This window comes from Callionymus lyra, chromosome 8 (genome assembly GCF_982586985.1).
Source record: "Callionymus lyra chromosome 8, fCalLyr1.hap1.1, whole genome shotgun sequence".
NCBI classification, from domain to species: Eukaryota; Metazoa; Chordata; class Actinopteri; order Syngnathiformes; family Callionymidae; genus Callionymus; species Callionymus lyra.
This window is the reverse complement of record NC_141825.1, coordinates 17,975,091-17,993,512: the sequence shown is the minus strand read 5'-3', so window position 1 is coordinate 17,993,512 and position 18,422 is coordinate 17,975,091.

Genomic DNA, 18,422 nt, shown 5'->3' with positions numbered 1-18,422 from the left:
ATGAAGGGAAATTTTCTGAGTTTCCAAGATATTTTATAACCACATTGACCTAAGAAATAAAAAACAAAATAAAATTGTATAAATACTGTGAATAACAAGAAATATATAAAAAAGAAATACACAAGAATACAGCTCAAATAAAGAAGTAGCTGAAAAATACAAATAAAAATAAATAAATATTAATTTCGAATATTTACTTATTTGGGAAAACCGAGAAAAAAAACATTTAAATGGAAATACATCCATTTATTATTACTTTATTTTTTGGCCACTTTATTTTTTGTTATTAATATATTCTTTTTAAATGTCATTGTCATCCTTTTTCAAGTTCTATAGAGATAATCAGATTAATTCTACATGTTCATTAATATTCTAACCTTCTAATCACTAACCTAAAAACACAAGTAAATTTAGATAACAAATACTGTAAATAAATCTTAAAATTTAACAAGAAGAAATGTACAACGGTTCACCCAAGGAGCAGGTACACGTATTAATACACGCTTTTCAAAATGTGTTCGTGAACAATACCTTGCTTAACTGGAAGAAAATATCGGTGTCTCAGTCAGGCAAAAATTGAAGAAAAAAAAAATATATCCATCTTATTATAAAAAAATGTGATGGTCCATGAAATTAACGCCATAAAATACATCATAAATTCTGTCCGCTCGCTGCATGAATATCATAATGAGACTCCACAAGACTAGCAGCGGATTCATTGAAGGGTGTTGCTGATTTTCACAGAGCCGTGATCAGAATCTTATCTCGGTTGAAGCTCACTGGACCACAGCAAACATTTATCTGCTCACGAGGAAGACGGTTCAATTGAATGTTCCTTGAACCCAAAGACAAGAGAAGGGATGTATATAGATATATATATATATTCATATAACCTTCTCAACCACTAATCCTTGGTGACTCTCTAATTATATGAATTGCTTCATGTCCGACACTCGGTGTGAAATAACGCCGGAGGCTCAGAGAAACCTCTGCATGTGGCAAATCGAATTCCAACAAGTCCCTTCATGAAAGATAAGCAAAGACCTGGTCCGACCCCTGCTGCGACATCGAGCCACCGATGAGTAACATGACGAAAGTATTTCAATAGTATACTATGTTTTATATCCCAGAGTAAGTTCATATTTACATATTTACAAATATTGTGGTTTTGGCAAATTGATTGATACCCTTCATTTAATTCTTCCGTTTTTAAATAATGTGTAAAACAAATCTTAATAATAGAAAATATAGAAAAAAAATGGAAAAATAAACAAAATTCCCCCTTCAAAAAAGAAAATATGTACAGTATATCACATATTATTTATGTTTTTCCCGTTTCCCAAGATTTTCACCACATTAACCTCAAACAAAACACAATCAAATATTAAAAATATCCTTTATAACTTTTAACATTCTCAATTTAATACCGATATTCAGGAAAATAGTCACCAAATTTACAAGAAATATTTTCAATACATTAAGAAGAAAGAAGGCACAGACACAACATTTTTGTATTTATGTAAACTAGAGTTTTAAAAAAATAGAAACTCAAAAAAGTAAAAAGATGAATAATTTATAAATTATGTTGGAAAATGATGTAAATAAAATATAGAAATATAAATGGAAATGAACTAAAATGTAAACATAATTAGCCTTTTCCTCTCTTATTTAAAACCCCTCAAAAATTAAAGTTTTATTTCCATACGGTAGCACTAGATCACATGGTAGCCAAATGAATACCAAAAAACCCCACTATTTGAAATAATTAAGGACACAGACTTATCGTACCGTACCTCATATAGTACCACTATTGGATCTAATTTAGACCAAAAGACCAAGACACATTCCTATTGTAAAACAAAGTTGTCAAACATCTTATATATCAAAATCAAAACTACCCGTTAAACCGCTTGGATTCAATTGAACATTTTGCCAGCTACATATAAAATGAACAATATATGAAAATAAACATGTATTTGAGTCAACTTACTAATACACAATGCTTGATTGAGAAAATAACTTCAACTTGGAAAGACTTTCAGAGAAAACTTCACTTTTTGCTCAAGTTATTTGTTACATAACATCATCAAGTAAAGTGCTTCCACAAGAACCAGTGTATTTTTGGTAAACTAACAATATAGAAATAGCTGAAATTTGGCGCAGCAGATTAAATAAAACATCCCAAAACATTTAAAGATTCATAGACCAGCATATTTAATAATAGATCTATGGAGGGGATGCCCGGTCGGAGAAAACAGCAGTATAGAAGGAACACCCTCTAAATAATAAAGAAATGCCGGTGAAGCCTCGGTCTGAGGAAAACCTTTGTACACCAAGTTTTCATAGGAAGAGTGGTTTACAAAGGACATTTAAAATGACAGGTTGCCATGGTAACAAAAAATATATATATATATATTTCAATACTACTCGCTTACCAAAACCCTATTGTGAGGGTCATCTTGGACAACAACTTTACGAAACACAATTTTGAAAAACTATGTTTTTGTCCAACTTTTCTGATCTAGGCTTTTTGAAACATCTTCCAACCAGGAAAGATTTACAGATACTTTTTACAGCTAGTGACCACAAATATCTCTTCTAGCATCATGCTTTCGCAGGTTTTGTGTGAGGAATTTCAATGCTTTTGATGCCAATGTATGTATTAAAGCTATAATTTGTAAACTTTAAGAAAACGTTTCTGGCGCCCCCTAGTGTGTAAAAATGGGCAGCTAAAAATAGTCAATACTTTCTGCCAACTCACTGCTTTCGACATATAAACAGAAGCTTCAAAAGTCAGTTCATGATTCATTACTGTTCAAAATTAAACCAATAATGTACGGAAAAAACTGTCAAGTATAGCTGCTTGAATGATACCAAAAAAAACCGAGACAGACAGTACTCTCTCAGAAAGAAGGTTTTGGAAGTTAAAAAATATTTAGAGTATTGTTTGGTTTATTCACTGTAACACTCCTTGTTTTGTGGTTTCCTTTAAGAAACCATTTTACTTTTGTAACTTTCTTATCTACTATTACTATTCCCTTTTGTTTCATAATCTGTTTGTATGTTGTCCTTGTATGTCTTTAAGGGTGCCTTATAAATAAAATGAATTATTGTTTTTGTGTTGATGAGGCATCATGAAACAACTTTGTAGTGAAGTCACTGTATCACGCTACAATGTCTTAATTTTGAAAGTCCAATAGATGGCGCTCTCTGCTTTTTTAATATTTGGCTCGAAAATGATGCCTGGTTTCATCCAATTACTTCATTAGAGTGCCATCCCTTTCAAAATGTACATTGATAGTGTTTTCACTACAAAGCAGTTCAATGAATTCATTACTTAAAGGTTTTTCCTGTGAAACAAGTGATATTTTTGTTGTTTAATCATTTCTGATGTTATGACTTTTGTTTACATATGTTGCATTTATCTGCTTTTAACAACGCGTTTCCTTTCCTGCTAGCAAACAAAACCTTCAGTATTTTTGTCCTGAGGGGTCACTGTGTAAAAGGAATTTGTGTATACAGTTTAAATGGACCATGTTCCTACTAATGGCCAGTTTTTAAATCATCCAGGAGCAGTTACAGCAACAGAACAAAACAAAAAGTTCAGTTGTTCTAATGCAATAGTCATTTAAGATTTGTTTACACTTTATAATCTCAACTACGTTTTCTAGCGGGTCTCTCTGCACTGTTTTCCTCTAATACACATATTGTGACTCGCTCTGCTGCTGGTTTTAATCAATAATGGTCCGATTAAATATTGTAACCCGACGGCACTTTATTGACCATTGACCTCCTGAAGGACGTGAACGTACACACACAGAGTAAAACAAGGGTAATTTCAACTTAATGTTTGTTTGCTAATTCTAAATAGCCATTAGCTAAAACAGTAAAGTATAATAAGTATAAACCTGGTCAATACCCTTGGACATGATGCTAGAGGAACACAAGAAGAACTACACAACCACTGTCAGCCAAAGACAACAAAAATCCCTCAGTTGGATTTAATTTTGGGATATTTTCGTTCTGTGAGGTGATGGAACACAGAAACAAAGATGCTAATTTGATGCCAGTGGGAACTGGTCGCAAATGAATCCTATTTTTGGTTAAAAATCAACACACCAAAATGGGAAGCTGGGAGTTCAAACTCTGTACCATCTTGTGTGACACACGGTCTGACCCCGCCTGTTTAAGAATATGTTTTAAGACCCAAAAAATGGATGAATAATTAAAAAGGCGAACACTTTGGGTTTGAAGAGCTCCGTCTCTGTGAGCGCCGGCTCATTTGAAAGTCCGTCAGGTCAGGTAAACCTTCCCTGCTCGGCGAGAAGACGCTTCGTCGATGATCATTTCAATACCAAATTATGTACACACAACACTGACGGAGCAAACACACACACACGGATTGTGCAGAGCACTCTGGAATAGATGGGAAGATATCCGGGGACTAAACAGAAGATTTATTTCAAGATAGGGTGGTAGAATTGGGCTTTTGCAACCCATAGGTGGCGCTATAAAAAGGACAATGATCCATTTCTATACAAATGACCTTATAAATAATATTGTAATGATGTGATCATATTTAGGGCTTAATAGGTGGATTCTCAGTTAAAAAATTATGTACAGATCTAAAAAAAAGAAAAAGAAAAAAAAAAGTCAGAGGATCAGTGACAAAGATTATAAATCAGAGAGTGCCATCTAGTGGCCTTGGAAAATGAAGACACTGTATCATGAAACCTCATCGACCCATCACTTATAAGTGATAAATATTACAAAGAAGAAATAGAAATACATATTTTCAAGAATATCAATGAAATAATAAATAGTATTGAAAAGCAATATTAATGAACATGTAGAATTAATCTGATTATCTCTATATATAGTAGTATAATATACACAACTTGTCCTATACTGTCATTTAAAGATCAATAAATTCAATATTTGAATACAGTAGAACTAAATTATTTCATTTATATTTTATAGTAATTATCTCATAAGGGTTAAAAAAAAAGTGGCACCACAGCCTCATAATAATGAGCCTGTTTGTCACTTGAAATAAACCTGGTGTTTAACAGCCTTTGATCATCGGAAATAAACATCCGACACTTAGAAAAACGCAGCGTGACACTTTCTTCTTTGTGAAGCGATCTCTCATCTGCCTTTTCAACCTTCAGCTCTGTTGTGTCTCTTCACTTTCTTTGCCGAGCGTGGCAAACGACCAGGAAGCACAGGTGGGTACGAACTTACCCAGATGGCCGAGCTGCTGACGGCGAGGTGGAGCGGCCAAAAAACGATGATTACACGGGGTCAGCTGGAGGTCACAGAAAACCTCTTCGAAAGATAAAACCAAAAAAGCTTAAGCAGCAGGCGATCCATCAAGGTGCACTGAAGAGCAAATGTCTCTCTCGCTGTGTCTGGTGTTGAGGAATAAGGGAGTTTACGTCACTGTAACTTTCTTCTTTAAGCCTTAAAATGTGTAATTTCTCCAGCTTTATCTTGTTTAAAGCATCAACTATTCTTCTTTTCATCAACAGTTTTCTATATATTTCAATCGTTTTTCTTTGTCCAAAAAATGTGAATTTTTGGGAAACGCTGCACCTCTATCTTTAGGATTGAAAGGTTTAAACGATCACAATTATTATGTCAGTAATGACAGGAAGTGATGATTCAAGAAGAAAAATCATCCGTGTTTATTCGTCACATCTTCACATCTGCATAGATTATAAATGGCTGCAAATAAATTCTTCATTTTCTTGTTGTTCTTTATATGGCCACTGAAAATAAAAAACTCACTATGAAGAAAAATAATTCAAGTTCCTGTTTTAACGCAAGTTTTTCTTTTTTTTGTTTTACAATATCATGTTTGATATTCCCTAACTTTCTACCTGTACTACTGAATAAAAAAATTAAACTTAAAATGTGTTGATAATATCCCTTCATACCTTTGATATGCAATTGACATTTTCGACATATATTTTTTGTGTCTTTCATTATCAAAATTTTCCCGATCATGTGTTAATGTGAGGTCATAATATAGATATACATTCTTTGGATATTTAATCTCAATCCTTCCAACCAACTATTTTATTTATACCCATCCTTTCTTCTCACATTTCATACATTTTTGTTATTGTGAATATTTTTGCTTTATTTAAAAAAATAAACTACTTTTGAAGTTTTAGGTTTTGCTTTAATATGTCATCACTATTTCTAATAAAAATGAAACTTATCACATGAATCTAAACTGTGTGCTGCCAATTCTTTTCATTTTCATTTAAAACATCAACTACTTTACCAGTTTTTAGTTGTAGCTTAATTATTGCATCAATATCTAAACTGTATTTTGTCATTTTTTATGTATATTTTTCTTCTCAAGTTAAGAAAAAAACTATTCACATGGTCTTAACATGTGACTTTGAGAAGCCATTAGAACAACATCTAATGTGTTGATGGATAGAAGCCGTGGAGATAACATGTGAAGCTCGAAGAGACGTTTCGAAAAAATCTCATAATCATCAAATCAATACGAGAGAAGAGACGTGATGACTGTCAGGGATGTCAGGTTGACTTGGATTTTCTCTCCCTCTCCCTCTTTGATGTTTGTCCATGGACCATTGATGTACTTCGAGTCTACGCCAGAGAGAAAAAAAAGGTTCTGACATTTGACTTAAGCGAAGATCAATGAGGCTCTTTGTCGAAGATTGTCTTTACTTAATTGGCTGGTAGAGCAATAATTCAACGGCACTTCCAACCTAACCGTCTAATGACCCTCGAGTCTGTTTTTCCTTCTCCACATCAAAGCTACAAAGAACATTATTCGAGCGAGAAGTGCCGTATATAAGACGGATTCACTGGACCAGGAACAGCTGCTGAACTGGGAAACATAACATTATATTGTTGACAAAAATGTTCTACAGTCTGTCAGGATAACACTTGTTGAAAGTCTCCGGAAATATCTCATCGCTGTTGGCTCAACAGGTCGATTCCAAGAAAATAATCCGTTGTTTACTGTCGGGGAAGAGCAGATTACCGGTAGAGGATCAGCCGGTGTTTTGGAAACAGTCCTGGCGGAAGACCTTGTTTGTGTTTCCCAGGTTTTTTTTTAATGATATTATAATTTTCCCTACAGGTGTGAGCAATTACACTTTCCTGTGGCGCCATATTGTGTTCTGGCCCGGTCGTCAAGCGCCGGGAAATATTCAGAAACATTTAAACAAATATAATATAGGGCAAGAAAATAAATTCCAAACCTATTACTTCAACAAATGCAAAAAATATGTCCAATAAAAATCGAAATTTAATAAAAACGAAAGCTCAAATACCAAAAAAAATGCATCAATGCATATCATTGATCGTTTTAAAATTGAAATTAATTAAATGAGGCATAAAATAATCATTACAAATTACATATATTCTGATGTTAATTATTGGAAAAAATAAATAAAAAAACTGACCACCCGAGGGCCACACTCGCATCTATATTGTCAACCATTAATATGCCAATACATTACGACCACTGACAGGGGAGGCGAGAGGCACTGTTACGCTAGCCAAGGCGAGTCAAATTGTTTGAATCTATGAAGTAATAACCTTTTTTCTGTCCTCAGGTGACTATCAATACATTTCCAGTTTAGAACATGAAATACACGTTAATCATCAGGACGTCTCGTGCTGCTAAAGCGAAAAAATGATGATCTTTATTTGAAATCCGAGGATTGATTGTATAATGTGCTTCTCCATCTCGCAGGAATACTGAATCATAATCTCATTAAACCGTCTCTAGAAGTACAGATTGGTACTTAAATCATAAATCAATTCAAGTTATTTTTTATATTTAGAACATTAACTATCTTGCCTCTGTGGGTTCCTTCCCACCTGTTTCATTTTGAATTAACAGTTTCATCATCTTATTAATCTCAGCCACTGTCTGGTACCAAGCGGCAACATTAAAAATGGAACAGCGTCGTAATTATGCCAGAAAGTTCACGATGATCATTTCAATAATTGCGCAGATGTTTTAATTAGAGCTTGTAATTGAGATACAGGAAGAATAGAAATTGGTGTGAATACATATTCAGCAGTGGATTTTGACTTGAGGCCATGCATTATTTAGCAGCAGATTTAACAAGCTTAAAATAAGTTTGACCCGATTATGCTTTGGCCTTGTTGTGTGACCTCAAATGTACACTATAAACAAACATACTTAATATAAACCGTCCTGGTTGGACAAGGCTTTAACCCTTGGGGTCCTTGTGGCCCTTTTATTTGACTGCTCAAAAGGAGGGGACATTTAAATTATCTTTAATATTACTTTCACTGGTTTTAAGCAGCGATTATTGAGATTGAAAACATTGTTTCTGGCTCCCCCTGTGTCTGAACAATGTTACAGCAATGTCATGGAACAATGTCCTGTGACACATTACTGCATTTAAATTTTCTCTCAAAAAGAAACATAAAAAAATATAAGCTAATATTGTGGTCAGAGGCAGTGTTTTCATATGTACTGAGAAACCATTTAACTGAGGTCAAGAGAGACACTGATACAAGATACTATCTCTTGTTTTTAAATAACTGCACATGCTGTATTTGGCAATAGCGCCACCCATCATATTCCGGTTACACTACTTTGACACGAGGGGTCACCAGACCCATGTTGATATAAATATAAATAAATATATATATAAAATAAATATAAAAGTAAAACATTTTAATTCTAAAAAAAACTAAATAAATAACATCAGGATGTTTTAAGGTCAAAACTTGAATCACTTAAAAGCAAGAAAATGTCACGTTGATTTCATGATGAATGCGAAATGACACCCATATTTTCGCTAAAAGAAACTTTTCACATAGAAAAGAACATTCCTCACATATGAAAAAGAATGTTCTTTTGTTGCCACACAGAAGTAAAGCTCTTCTTTGCCCTAAAATGTCTAATTTCTTTATCGATTAAAACATGAGACAAGACACTAAAAGGACTTCTTGAAGCCCCTTTGAGGAGATTATATTTCACATTTGCAGTCAAAGCCATGGTCACTCGATCTTGATGGTGGGAGATGTTTTTTTAAAATCCTGATCCAGGTTGATGGGATCTAATTGGATTCACAGGTTATCAGTAGTCCTGGTTCAGGAGGACATGTGCGCAGATTGTTATCCTAAATTGAGGCAGAATATCTTAAGCGAAAGTCAATTTGAAGAAGAAATTTAATCTCTCAAATGAGAATTTGAAACGTAATGAATCACAGTTTTTACAACATTTTTGTACTGAAAAATATTTTTACTTAAGCTAAAATCTTTTACCTAAAATAACTTTATTTACAAACCTATTTACTGCTTGTGCTGTTGTAAATTTGTAAAGACATATCCTCACAGTGCTCCATAAATAGGAATAAAATAACATTAAATAAGTAGATGTAGTGATTACAACCCTTATAAAAAAAAAAGAAAAAAGAAAGAATCGTATATGAAATCTTTATGGACGACCCGCATATGAAAACGACCCAGACACAAATCAATTTGTTCAAGATAAAGTGATCGGCTTCTTACTTGACGGTAGATGATGACTGGAGGTTCAGACAGCAGCTGGAGACCAGATGAAGGAGGCAAGTCAGTAGATGCCAATGAAGATGGAGGTGAAGATGGTGATGGAAGGGGGTGACGATGCCGATGGCGATTACCGTGCCCGACTGAAACCTTGATGGCAAGCTGGTTATGATCTTCTTTGGAACAAGGGCTTCCGGTATCTGGAAACCAGTTAGGGGCACAACAATCTTTCACAAATATATATGCGTCTTTCCACCCCCCTTGTCCTTGTTAGCGAAGTGTAAGACATGCAGGTATGCAAGTCATGTAATTGTAGGGCTAGGATTGCTATAAATGGTGTCTAAAGGCATGAAATAAGCAAACCAAGTTGATTCAGTTTGCTATTTTGTCTTCATTTGAGATTTACATATTATCTTATATTTGCACACTTTATACTTGGTAAACCTGTGGGGATACATGCGGATTCCGCTGGATTGAAGTCTAATTATGACATAGATTATAATGATTATAATTCTTTAAAGCATGCATTCTTCACACTAAACCCAAGGTTTAAAAAAAAGAAAAAAGAAAGGAAGAAAGAAGGAAGAAAAAAAAAATCTGGTAAGGCCTGGAACCTTATAAGTGAGGGATGCGGTTAAAGAGGGAATCTTCTGATGTACAATCTTTTACAACGAGATTCCTTCTCTTCTGGTTTAAGACCGCAGATACCTGTTGATACGTCTCAAATGTAGGGTTTGCTGGGACATAAATAGTCAATGTCAAGGTGAGGATGCACATCTTCAAGTTCGGCGCCAAATATAATGCCAAGTTACCGTCATGGTAAGCAATGACCTTGCGGGTATTTACCTTGACATAGGCATTATTTTGTCGACATTAATCACATCTTTCGGCCTATAAATATTCTGAGCGTCTATGATGGGGGGCTCTGATCAGAAACGCTACCTCACGATATTCTGGATTACCATACAGTACTGTGTCACTGCCCAATGCGAAGGCTAGGTGGCTGTGAAGAGGGTTGATTGGACGAGGCAGTGTTTATAAGAGTATTTTTTTTTATATTTCTGTGTATGCACGTAGATATTTTGCAATACTGACAGGAGTTTATTGTGGGTTTGAGTTGTGTGATTCAATATCACGCTGTATGTATTTAGCACCAGTACAGTACCTTTAACACTTTGCCGACTGTTTAATTTGAGTGAACATGCTATACGGATTTCGGGAATTTCTGCCTGTAAATCTGCTACCTGTTGTTTGACTGTGTTGAGTCTTACCGTATTGACTGTGGGCATTACCACACTAACCAGTGATCCTTCCGCAGCTGGAGCCATAAGTAGACGACCAACGAATCGCTTTGACCGTTACGGAATTTGTCTCAGCTCGGATTGTGTTACTGTTCATTTTTCTAATTGTTGTAACATGTGAGTCACATCAGCATTGGCATGGTCTAAAGCATCACGGGTCCATGTTACACCGGCCCAGCTGGTTTGATCTAGGGGAGTCTGTACGTGGGACTGGTAAACGTCAATAGTGTTCAATCAGACGATCACTCGTCGAGTGTGGGTACATCAGTTCGTAATTAGGAGACCAGGTTGGTCTCTAAGAACAATTCCGGAAGATGGTCCCGGAGCTACTACACTTGGTTGGGCGTCAACGTTCCACACCATCATGCACACAAGGACTATTGTCCACATGCTGTTCATTCTGTCAACACAAGATTGATTTGGTTAGTTTTTAACATAACATTTTTTGTTATGGTACATGGTATTTTTAATGCCCAAAATGGAGTGACATGCAAATTATTCGAAATACAGATGAACTGACCATCTTCCCTTAAATAGTGGGTTTTGCACTACTTTTGATCTTCGATCTAATCCCTTTGAATTTATAATGGTTCTTACTCATCTGAATAAACAGTTTATTTATAATAACAATCGTTACACGCATGACCAAACCAACAACACACTGATGATGCCAACAGCGTAATGATACTACTAACAACACAACAACAACACTAACTATCACACCATTGTACTCACAGACTATGCCAGTTGATTATAAGAAAAAAACAGATAAAGAAATAAACACCAAATCTCTTGTCTGTTCTTATCCCATTATTCTTGGAAAGGAACATCTAAGTTCTGGTCGATTTAATTTTAAAATTCCCTCGAGGTAAAAATACCTAAAGTGGGAGAATCATCTTTGATTTATAGTATAAAGGAAACTATTACATTTATGTGGATAATAATTAATTTATTGTTATTATTAATTAACTATGAAACACTAATTTAAATCAATATCATTAACAGAAGTCACTACTTGTTTGTCTCTTAGATTGACTCTTAATCACACCAAAATAGAAACGCGTACAACATTATTTAAACAATACATTTATTTAAAAGAAATGGATGATGAATGAAAACCAAAAAGGGAAAGAATCTTATATGAAATCTAAATGCACTACTACCTGCATAAGAAAACGTCCCAAAATTAATCTGTTCAAGATGAAGTGATCAGCTTCTTACTTGAAGGTAGATGTTGACTGGAGGTTTAGACAGCAGCTGGAGACCAGATGAAGGTGGCAAGCGAGTAGATGCCAACGAAGATGGAGGTGAAGATGCCGATGAAGCAGTCAGGGGAAAAAGGTGATCAAAGTTCTTTCAACGAGGGGGCCAAGCAATGGAGTTTGGTTCCGGTGAATCACAGTGTCGTCTTCCTGGGTTGGAGACGGAACCCAACAAGAGCGAGCAACGCTGAGCGCCATGAATGCTCACTTCGCTGTGGGAAAGTCTTTGGGACAGGAACCAGAAGGTGAGAAGAACCAGGTGATTCACAGGTCAAAGAATGCTGATAAGGATCCTGTGAAGTTGATTATTTTCTAAAGAAGATCTTCCAGAGAAAATTACATAGATAAAACACATTTAAAAACATTTACTCCACCTTTTTAATGTGCTTGAATCGATGCCCTGCTTTAATACTTTTTGATACTTTAAAAAGTCTATTCATATATTAAAAAAATATGCAATAGTAAATGTTAATTCAGTAAACTGATATATATATCAGAAAGTCAATCAATGTGACACCATTTCAAGACCAAGTCAATAATAAATCTTTTTTTTTTTTACAAGTAAAATATCAAGTAAAACAACTCATTAAAGATGACCTTAAAAGTCCTAAAGTTCCAAGTCCAGGAAAGTTGAGTATAATAAAACTTTTAGGGAACAAATACAGAAGTGCTGAGAACTCAAGCTGAGTGCAGAGAAAAGTAAACAGTAAAAAACATATATGTCGGTTACCTTGTTAGGTTTAATGCTGATCCAATCCACAGGGTAAACTAGTTAAAATCCCACTCCATCATCCACTTTGATATTCTTTTTGAAACTGTGTTTTATTTTCCATTTATTTCATCTCAACACGTTACTTCCTGATCACTGTCTGACTGAGCAATCACTACACCTGTGCTTGATCTGTCCTGATCTACTCCTCCTTCCTCTACATCACTTCCTGTCCAGGCTTCCATGACTTTCTATTTAAAACAAATAAATAATCATTTCAAATTACAAATATCACCTGCAAAAATATTTTCCATCTCTGGCAAAACACAATTAATATCCTACTTTTTTGTATCTCTGAATGTTTACAGCTAGCAGCTAGCATTAGCATAAACCAGCTAGCGAAGAAAATTAGAACAATATTATAGTAAATACAATTAAAATAATAACAATAATCAAATGAATAACATAAAAAAACAGATACAATGAAAATTGAAGAACAATAAAACACACAATTAGATCAACATAGAATAAACAGAGGTCCAAATACACACACTAAAAAATGACAAAAAGTAAACATTATATATTCTTATTTTTATTAAAATAGTCTGACTGTAGTATAGTCTGGTAGACAGGAAGGAGTAGCAGCTCTTCACTTATCATTACTAAAAAAAAGTTAAACTTAAGGGCCGACCTTTTTCTACAAAAAACATTTAATAAAAATATTTTCAAATTGCATTAAAAAAAGAAAAAAATATATAAATCAAGGGTATAGTTTTACAAATAAAAAGTATGCATATTTTCATTTGAAGTTAAAATGTTTTCATTTTGCGAGGGACTTGACAGACATCCAACATCTTTGATATGTTTTTTTGATTTAAAAAAAAAAAAAAGGAATAAAGTACTAGATTGAGACTTGCAATGGAAATGGAACATGTCTTTCTAATTTGTATAATTGAAAAAAATAAAATAGCAGGTAAGTAAACAAAAAATGTCTCATGCAGTGGCCATAAAAGGCAGCATTTTTATAAAACGTGTCATTATTTTTCACACAACTGTCACATTATGTTTTGCATATTGGCAATAATCAGACTATTTTATCAGTCATAAAAACAACAACTTGTATTCAAATTGTTCTACCTTTTTACCCTCATTAATTCAGTGCATGCAAATGATGATGTCCTTTCACTACCACGTGTCCAACACTTGTTTGTTCATCGTGGAAGCTGCTGCTACGCACTGACCCTCGCTGCCCTTTTTTTTATACCTTCCCAAGATGTGGCGGCGAGAAAGAGAAGCCCATCTGTGAGCGAAGCGTATTTTTCAAACTTCTTAATTCGTGCTTCTAAACGCCCACGCTTCCGAGACTATGAATGCATACGGTGACCTCTTAGACCTACAGACTCTCAATAAGCAACAAAAATCTCCCACTTTAATCACCATGTGGACCGTGAGTAGGTGGAAGAGCCTGTTTGCTGGAGCTGTTAGCATCAGACCCTCGTTTGTTTTAGCTCCAGGATGTGAGTTCTTCTGTCTTCGCCCAACTTCCTGATATAGCAGTGGGCAATTTAAGATGAAAATTCGAAGAAACAGAGATATTTAAAGATGTGAAATGATAAATAAACTGGATTTAGATTAAAATAATGTAAATTAGAGTGTGTTTTAAAATAAAAGACCAAAAACATACATTAAAATCAGAGATAAAATGCAACAGAGAAGCTGATAAATATGCTTTATTTAAATAAAAAATACTGTTATAGATGTTTGCATCTGCTCAACACAGATGATCCGTCGTGGATTCATCACGATGCTCCTCTCCGTGTCAGGGCATCACTTGTTTCAATGTGTGGACAGGTTTTCCAACAAGATAAGGTCAGTTTTAGGATTTCAGACGTGAGATATGTACCAAGTTAACTGACGGATGTTTGGATATCGCAGATAATCTTGCTTTTAAAGGGTCTTTAAATGTGGTTATCAGCTCAACGGTACAGAGGAGCAGACTCTGCCGCAGAGATGTATGTGATGAGCCTGCTGACGAGAGAAAAGGAGGTCTGGAAGAGTGACGGGATGGGAGATCCATCCCAATGAGATCCTAGGATTAAGCAGCATTACTTGAGTGATTCGACAAACAATTGTCTGAACTACAAGACTTCGGATTCACACTCTCTGCATTAGTGAAGCTTTGTCATGTGACTCCGGGCACTTGAGACTCCTGAAAGTCATTGAATTTAACTGTTTTTTTTCTTCCTGGTTCAATTATTTGACGAAGGAAAAATATGCAGAAGGTCATTTAAGTTAATTGTCCCAAAACTTTTTTGCAGCAAGGAATAGTTTAATGTCTGCATTATACTCCTCGGACCAACCTTCAGATAGAAACAGTAAAAATAAATCTATCAGAGTTTGATTCACACGTTCGTCTTTATGTGTCAAGAGTCAGAGGCTAATGTTACTTTAGAGAAAATACAGAAAATAAAACAAAACACATTTTAGTCAGTAATAATCAATAGAACAGATTATATAGATGCTCTTTTCTTATCAGGCAGACAGGTAACACATGCCAACCACTGGAAACCACTGAATTAAATGACCAAGAATTTATGCGTGTTTACATTTCAACCACTTAAAGTCTGTAAAATGAAACAGGGTTTTTATTCCTTGATCAATAATTAGACGAAAAAACATGCAGAAGGTGAATTAATCCGGTTTAATGTCGGCATTGTGTTCACAGACACTTTTTTTTGACACAGTTTTACTCATTTTCTTCTAGTTTAAAAAAAACAAAAAAAAACTCAAGTGAAACAGGTTACTTCTTAGATTATATATACTTTTTTTCTAAACATAACACCTTTTAGAGATTAATAATCAATAGAACATATTATATAGATATGTTTTTTTCTTTATGTGCAGCCAGGTGTTTATGTGCAATGGCTAAAGGACCGAAAACAGACTGGGGGTTGGGAATGATTGAATTAAATGACCGTTTTAAAAAGAGATCCTACTTAAAAGGTTTTATGGAACTCCCACCTAAATATGCTGAACCTTGTGATCCTCAGCCTCTAACTGCCGTCGCCCTCAAGCTCCGGAGTACTAGGTGGGCCAGAAGGTTTCGCTCTCTGTGACCTTCCTCTGCAGGTTTAATCAGACAAACTGGCTCCATAGTTGGCCATAGACAGAGTTTGAAGCACTGTGGTAGTTCAAGCTCTCAGTTTAATCCCCACTCCCCATCGCCTCATTGACACTAGAGTCACCTGAGCAGCATCACCTGCTCTCGCTGAAATGAAAAAATCTGCCAGTACATGGTTGACTAGGAAAGCTTCGATCCTGGGGACAGATTCTGGGTTTCTGCTCGACACATATTATACCATCCGTGACAGACCAACCCTCGATGATGGACACTTGCTGCTTGGCTTTCTTCTGATCCGGACGCGACCATGACCCACCAGACTACTTTGGAATATGGGTTCATACATTACCTGTCACACTATTAGGAAGTTTTTGATATGCAACAATTGAATTTGACCAAAAAAACATTTAAAAAATACCTGTCCACCTGGAAAGTTAATTGAAAAGAGAAAATTACATTTAAGCCTTTTATAGACTTGATTCAAATGCGACAATGTTAACTTATTCATTCAAAAACATCAAGATCATTTTGTGGTTTTCTGAAGGAGGAAAATAGAGTGCATGGATAAAATCATTGCAAACTACCAAAAATCTGGCGATGGGTTAATAAAGCTTCATGAAGAAGTGTCCTATTTATTTTAGAGCTCAGCTGGTGGCGTCCTCAGCTTGAAATGTATTTAATAGACTTCACCAACCCCATCACCACTGAACAATGAACAACGAAATGATATATTTCAATACTGTGGGTATAAATTTGTGCTATTATCCGAAAAATGTACCCTTGTACAATTGCATTCATTTGTTTTAACACTACGTTTTGTCAAACAAAAGCTGCTGGAGTCCACTGTATCCTCTTGTCCTCAGTCATCATCGGGATCTCGCAAGATTTCATTGTTTCTTTGGCTACAGAGGAGGTAAAGACTGTCCCCATCTAGCGGCCGGACCTTTAATTGCAACATAAAAATGCACAAACATCATGAATATTTGTATGTCAATTGTCCAAAAATAAACAACATATATATATTTCTATTATTGTTTTCAAAAGTATTTGAAAAGTATTCACAGTTTAATGAACTGTGAACCTTAATTGAACTACGGTAAAAAAATAAAACTTATTTTCTGACAGCCCTACTGAAAATTTTGCGGTCAAGGTGTGGCCCATTTTTAAAAATACTGAGTGGAACCCATGATGAAATTATAATAATTAACAAACATGTTTAAAGTAAAAGGTAAAGGCAGGATTTAGACTTAATCCCAATCTCTGATTGAGAAACAACAACCCTTGCTAGTGTTTCGATGAACACTCAGGTAAACACCAAAAGCATATGACTTATGATATCAGTATCTCTTACATACAACACATCCAGATGGATAATAGTCTTAAGTCTCTGTAATCCTTCATATCTCATTATGCAATGTTGACAGCCTCGATAAAGTCGGGGCCATATGTTACTGTAGAGGAACCAATAACAAGCTCAACTGTAACCATAAATCTCAGTCGGGACAGCACTTCAAACTGGGGGCCATATGGAGGGAGGCCCAGACTCACAGTGATTGGAGCAAAGAGAAACAACAAATCAAATTTAAAGCAAAGTAGATAAAGTTGAGTTTCTGAAAGCCACCCTTTTTTTTTGCTTGGATGGGTGTTTTTTTAATCCTAACTTTAATCTAGATTACGTTCACATCTGTCTCTTAGCATCAAGTCTCCACATCACCACTGAACCTGATGAACCTGAAATGGACTCATAAACAATAGTTTAGGTAAAGAAAAGAAAATGAAAAAATGATAATCTAAAATATGAATTGTTAGTATTCCTCAGGTTTGTTGTTAACTCCACATAATCCAAATTGTGTTTTATTAGGATACAGTATTTCAATTGACATGGGAATCAATCCTACAACCTCACAGAGAGACAGTGAGAAGGGTAGAAGATGGATTCCGACATATACCGAATTCTTTGTTATTCTTTGAGACGAAAATATACTTTTGGCAACAAACCAAGCACTTTATTGGTTTTAGTTGTTTCCTACGCAGGGCCAAGAAGAAATCAAGCAAGTGATAAACTACTTGTTTGGGAAAACCCTTGTGAAATTGTTCATTAACTTAAATTAGTTACGTTGGTTAAAAGTATTGTATTTCTCCACCATCCAAATGTGTATTTATTTTAAATGTTTTGTCGATGTATAAATAGAAAAAGTACATACGTCATCACTTCGTGCATCTTAAAATCTGACTTTCATATGAAATGCTTTCGATCTAAATTCAATTCCGTGAGTTTGCGTAATCTTTGTGCGGATGTTCTGACCCTGTATTTGAGACCACACAGATTACAAAAACAAGCTCATCTCGTTTTGTAGGTCACACGGGTCAAATAAAATGACTGTTACAAAAGCTTCTGTCCCAGTCGAGGAGATGCACAGAGGGACGCGGCAGCCTTTCATCAGCGGTGAGATTGCACGCACGGAAACAAAAGAGTGATTGTCAGTGAA